We start from the raw sequence: 7,210 nt of genomic DNA, 5'->3' as shown, positions 1-7,210 counted from the left end.
ATTTGTTAAAATCAGCTTTAAAGATGCTTCAGTACTGTAATATCTATCCCAATCGACGTTTCATTTGTTGCAACAGATATATAGTCTGTTGCAACATATGATTCACTCGTTATAACAGATGACTCATCTATTAAAATTATCTTCAGGAACGTAACATAAATCCCAACAGATAAGTAATTTGTTGCGACTGATTACGCATCTGTTGGGATTCATTTATGGCACTATGAAATAACTATTAACTTTTTTTAACAAATGACTTTATTTAGGTACCACTAATGGAGGGATCAATAACAATAGGGGTGGATTGTCATATTCAGTGGATCAAGAAGAGCAATCGATATGTATGTCATTGGAACGAGGGTAAAATACTAGAGACGATAGTTATGACAGTCCAAAGTGATATTTTGTATGATATTTTGTGAACTTAATCATCAGTTATTGTGGACTGAATTGTCAATCGAAAGAACTTGTCATCAGCTACATGCATAGTTCCTTTGAAAATCAGAAAGTACTGCCTTTTAAGATAACCAGTCAGGTTTGGTTGCGTGCTTATCTTAGTGATTCATCCAGGCCGGTGTTAAAGGTGTACGTGGTTGAAAAGATGAGAGAGAATGAGAACCAGAACGTAGAAGAAGAACAACAATAAGATATCTTTGATGATAGGTTGGATGATCTAGACATAAATATTCCAGATAATGACCAAATACCTACGCCCATTCATGCGACCAATACGATCGGTAGTTCTTCTCAATCGACATAGTCTGAAAATCTTCAAGACAACGAGATTGTCTTTTTATTGGAATGTCATTCAAGGAAAAGAATGAATTATCTACACTTTATTTATTTATTGCTTGAAAAAAGATTTTAGAATAAAGAAGGTGATTAATTCGAGCAGTGTCTTTTGCTTCAAATGTGTTAATACGAACTGCAAGTGGTGGTTAAGAGTGGTGAAGTACGTAAGTTCTAACAGATTTATCATTCATAAATATGAAAAACATCACACATGTGGCTCGGAGCACAACTCGAGCTAAAATCCTCACTCCACGGCAAAGGTCCTCAGTGAATATTTCAAGAGTAGTTTCCCCGATGGCAAAGGCCCTTTAACAAAGGTTATGTCCAATCAAATTCTTATGGAATTAGGTGTCCTGGTCAGTTATTGAAAGATATATATGTCCATGGGATTGCCAAGGACTTGGTTAGGCGGACACACGAGCATTGGTATGCAGTCTTGGATGCCTACCATTACATGAATGAGTCCGCAAATCTCGAAAGTAAGACAGCATTGCATGTTGATAAAAATGGAAGGTTCAAGTACTTTTTGTATCCTATGGTGCTTGGATTCAAGGTTTTTGACATTTGAGAAAAGGCATAGCGGTCGACGGTACTTTCTTGAAGAGTAGGTATAATGGAGTTCTGCTAGCGGCAATGGCGCAGGATGCGGAGAATCATATCTTTCATATCACTTTTTGTGTAGCGAACAAGGAATGTGATGCCTCTTATAGATTTAATTTTGAACAACTGCGAAGCTGCGTTGAAGTTACCGAAGAGTTGTGTTTTGTTTTGGATAGGCATCCAAGTATGCCAAAGATGGGTTTAATTTTCTTCACTTTAGCTTACTTTAGTTGTTGCATCAGGCATCTTGGAGAAAACATTTGGACCAACTATCACAACGAAAGGGTCGTGACCCTTTTTTATAGAGAATCTAAAGTATATAGTAGAGAGGAGCTTTTAGACCATTTCAATCAAATAAAGAATGTGAATACCAAGGTAGAAGAACTTCTCGTATGTGTCGGTTTCGAAAGATGGATCCGGGCATTCTGTCCAGTAGATAGGTACATTCTTATGAATTCAATATCTTGTTTGAGTTACAAGTTTAGTATGATGTCGTACTAACTGATTCTTTTGTCTAGGTACAATATTATAACATCAAACATAGCTGAATCCGTGAATTCATTGTTTGGTGATGAAAGAGAATTTCCCATCAAGGCTATGTTTGAAGTAATAAACAAGAAGTATGACCAATTTTTTAACGAAAGGTGTGTGCTATTCAAGGGCCCAAAAAGAACTTGATTTGTTCTCAAAATCGAAAAAATAATATCAACGAACATCAGTTTGGGGAATAGGTTATTATCTTATAAAATAGCAGATTACAAATTCAGTATCACCGGTCATGGTGATATTGGCACAGTCGATCTTCAAATAAGATCTTGTACGTGCAGAGTTTTTGACTTGGACCAAATACCTTGTCCAAAATATGGACCTAAAGTTTAAGAGCACTCCTCTCAATATTATTCGGTGGAAGAATATAAAATGACATATAGTGAGCATATTACTCTGGTGCCTCCCAACGAATCTTGGGTTGTTCCTGCAGAGCTTTTGGAGAGATTAATACCTCCTCTATATAGTGACCCAAGCACTATCAAACCAGGAAAAAAGCCAAATAAGAGGACGCGTGGTGTCGGAGAATCATTTTCATCAAGAAAAAACAAATGCTCCGTATGTAAGCGCGCTGGCCACAAAAAAACTACATGCCCGGATCGTAATCCACCATGATCATTGTAATTGCCGAAACTTGTATTATTATTTGTTGTGGACTTTTATATATTTAACTCAGTGTTGTAAACGTAATGTTATCATTATTATATATAAAATATCTTTTTTAATAACTTGTACATCCATAAAAAGAGGTAAAACATGAACTAAATAATACAACAGACCATAATTATTTTCAACAGATGGACATTAGCTGGAAGAACACAACACCAGTTCCATCAAACTAGAATGTTTTTCCTCCAACAGATGACAAATCTATCGCAACAGATGGATAATCTGTTGATAGAAACCCAACCGATGATCAATCTATTCCAACATATGGTCCATCTGTTGAAGGAACGCAAAAACTAAAATTGTTATTGCTACTGGATTTAAAATTGCTCCTTACCTCCAATCGTCGACATATTAACATGTATGTTTATAAGAAATATAGACAGGATAAAAACTGAATAAGAATTAAAAATCCAAAGTCGACTAAAAATAAATTTTTCATTAAACAAAAAATAAAATACATTAGGTATAGATCCGATATAGAAAAATTAAAATATATACGCTAAAAAAATACATTCTAATTATTATTATTATCATCATCATTAATGACAGCCGGCCAATCAACTCGCAGCAGGGCCCTCATGAGCCTCTACATCTCTTTGAACATCGTCATTCTCATGGAGACCAACTCCCTCTGTAGGTCATTAATCTGCCTCTGAAGTTCTCGCACTGTGTCGCACAGAATAACAATATCCCAAACAGGATCAGCCATATCTAAAACACGCATGAATTAACAAATATAAAGAAAAAGAATCCAAATATAATACAACATATACTACCAACTGGTAGATTTACACTGAAAAATAACTTACCTCAACGAGAAAAGAATATTCTCTTTGAACAGAAGTGGTTGAATATGTCACGCAGAAAGAAATAATTCAAGAAATAAATAAAGTTTAGTAGAATGAAGATTAAGGAGATACATATTTCTAGAGGATTGAATCTGGATATATCAGGCCAAAAGGCATTATTGTTAAGCTCCATTGTATTAATTACATTCAAACTGGTGGCATTTTGTTTTTTGTGAAAAGTCGCAACTTTTTCTTTTACATTAATATTTCTCACAGTTTCAAAATGGTTTGAGACTTGATAACAGTCGTTATTATTAATTTATTGCAATAGATCATCCATCTATTGCAATAGATTCATCATCTATTGCAACAAATTACCTGTATGTGTAACAGATGGTCTATCAAAAAAGATTTACCATCTATTGCAACAGATGGTTTGTATGTACAATAGATGAGATATCTGTTGAGACATATATATTATCTGTTGGGACAGATGAACTATTTTTTGGAGATATTTTGATTTCTTCTATCAGTTGATTCATCAGTTGCAACAGATGGAGAATTCGATTCATCAGCTGTTTTGAATGTGTTAGATAAAAATTTACGACTACCTCTTTTTAATAGCCATCACATGCGTGCAGATGAATAAACATTGTCTGATCTATCGCAACAGATTTACCATCTATTGTAATATATAGATTATCTGTTGCGATAGATGGACCATATATTTTAGGAGATGTTTTGATTTCTTCTAACAACTAACTCATCAGTTGCAACAGATGGAGAATTTGGTTCATCAGCTATTTTGAATGTGTTAGATAAAAAGTCATGACTCGTCACCTCTTTTTTGATAGTCATCACATGCATACAGATAAATAAACATTGTGTGATCTGTTATAACAGACTTACCATCTATTGCAAGATATGGATTATCTATTTTGATAGATGGACCATATGTTAGATATATTTTGATTTCTTCTAACAGTTGATTCATCAGTTACAACAGATGGAGAATTCGATATGTCAGCTATTTTGAATGTGTTAAGATAAAATATCACAACTCTTCACACCTTTTTTTTGTAATAGTCATCACATGCGTGCAGATGAATAAACAACAATATTTGACATATATTAATGGGGTAGAAAGAATAAAGTGCGTGCAATGGATCCACTTTCATGCGTGGAAGTTATGTATTATTGATCAGGCTACCGTGATAGACACACATAAAGTGCAATGATTTTCTGAATGTAGTTTTTTACCGATGAGACACTAATTCTTCAAATATGATCATGCATTGCACAGTTTAGTTTGATAGGTGCGAATTGATAAGGTCGAAGGGTTTCAAGACGGTGGTGTCGATCCCTGTTACAATTTAATGATGATTTATGCTCATGTTTTTGTGTCAAGTTTAGGGAAGGGTTTAAGTTTTTGGCGGCAACGTAAATATCTAATAGTTATTGGACAAATTTTAATGGCACAATGGACTTATTAAAAGGCCTCCAAAGCCTCGCACTGCAGCAAACAACGATGGAACCAATAGAAATTCCCCTGGTCCAAATTTATATGGATGGATTACTTGAGGAGATTTTTATACAGCAGATGGTTCTTTGGAGAATACCTGTATAGGAAGGGGGGGTAGAGAAGGCCATATATTATCTCAGACCTTGTTTAAGAGGAACACAGGGAAGTAAGTAAGGAAATTTTTGTGAATCTGGTCGATGAAATTGACATGAGAAACGAAAAAACTTGACATACTTCAAATGTGGAAGTGTATCCAAATATAAAAATTCATCAGTCGTTGAAGAAAAAGAAGAATGGTCAACAGGACTGGAGCTGGACACCTTGCTCAAGAATACAACTAGCGAGTGTGGCCTCAATGAAGACTCTCCCAAAGTACAGGACCGAAACTCTAAGGAACAAGCTTTGGGAGCATAAGAAAATGGTACGATTGTCGGTCAGAATTGAAACCTAAATCAAAAACTCCTGCTTAAAACTAAGGAAAGCCACGGCGTCAATTTCTAAAGTCTAACTTGCATGCCATGCCTTCTGTTTGTGGCTATGATCAGGTCAATGGCAGTAGAAACAAAAAGTTCTGAAGTTGGGTAAAAATCCCATGCCTTGTTGTTTCCACTGCCTTTGACCTGACCAGATCCATAAATAGGAGGCATGGAATATAATTTTAACTTGAGAAATTGCCACCTTAGGTTGATCCCGTATTTTTAATTCAAGAGTTGTTAGTTCAGGTTACAATTTTGATCGATAATCTTACCACCTTCTGTGCTCGCTAAGCTACTTCCTTAAAGTTCTTGTCCTATTTTTTGTGAGTCTTCATTAAGGCCACGCTCACTAGTTGTAGTCTTTAGCAAAGTGACCAGCTCCAATCCTTTTGACCATTCTTCTTTTTTCTCAACGAATAATGGATTTTCATTTCTGGATACACTTTCACATTCACAGCTCATCCAGTTTTTTCACTTTTCATGTCAATTTCATCTGCCAATTTCACTATACTTTTCTTCCTACCCCGTGTTTTCTCTTAAACAAGGTCTAAGATAATATATGGCCTTCTCAACCTCCCCCTTCCTGCACAAGTATTCTCCCAAGCACCTTCTGTTGTATGATAGTCTCCTCCAGTAACCCATCCATATAAATTTAGACCAGGGGAATTTCTATGGGTTTTATCATTGTTTGCTACAGTGCGAGGCTTTGGAGGCCTTTAAAAAAGTTCATTGAGCCATTAAAATTGGTTCAATCACTATTAGATATTTACACTGCCTCCAAAAACTTGAACCCTTTTCCAAACTTGACACAAAAATATGAGCATAAACGGTCATTAAATTGTAACAGGGTATCGACACCACCAACTTGGTCCCTCAGCCTTACCAGTTTGAACCTAACAATCTTAACCGTGAAATGTCATATCTTGTTTGAAGTATTAACGCCTAATAGGTAAAGAACAAACATTCACAAAATTATTATACTGGATGTGTATTTTCATGATTGGTTGATCATTATATATAACTCCCACATATGAAGTGGTTTCATCTGCAAGCAGCTTATTCCTCCGAACCCATCTTTAATCTAGCCTTTAATGCTAGTCGGGCAAAAGTGGATCCAGTTTCAGATCTTCTTATCTGCAAATAAGAGAAATACACTTGATGTCAAACAAGATAAGAACAAAAAAATATTACAAAAAGGTAACACAAAATTGAGTGAATCAACAGATCACCAATCTGATGCAACAAACTACCCATCTGTTCAATCGATAGGGCATTATTGCAACAAATGGTTCATCTGTTGGAATAAATCAAATCAGCCTTGCTACTGGTTTGATTTCTTCAAACAGTTACTCCGTTTATTCGAACAGCTGATTCATCAAACTATATTGACAACAAGGTTTTTTAAGTTTTCCTAACAGATGAATTTTTTGCATATTTTATAAAAACAACGATTCATTCATTCAAGACTTAAAAGTCACCTTTCCTTTAATTTTCTCAATTAATAGGAAACTGGTAATGGGTAAATCATTAATAGCAACAGATGTAACTATCTAATTCAAATGACATACAAAGAAGAAGATAAGATGGAAAGAACAATAGTGAACCAAACCTTCAATGTCAAAAAAGCAAAGGGATCAGAACATCCAGTTCAGTTGAGAAAAGATATTGATCGGTTGAGATCCGAAAGAACCCTCATCTGAAAGAAGAGAGAAAAGAGAGAAAAAAATAAAACAAAGAGAATTAAGAATAAAGAAGAGTGATAGATGAGTTGAGTCTTACTTTATGACTGAAGGAGAGAGTATTCTAGATATGGGTTT

Source organism: Capsicum annuum, chromosome 2 (assembly GCF_002878395.1).
Source record: "Capsicum annuum cultivar UCD-10X-F1 chromosome 2, UCD10Xv1.1, whole genome shotgun sequence".
In the NCBI taxonomy this organism is placed as follows: domain Eukaryota; kingdom Viridiplantae; phylum Streptophyta; class Magnoliopsida; order Solanales; family Solanaceae; genus Capsicum; species Capsicum annuum.
This window is presented reverse-complemented; position numbering follows the sequence as displayed.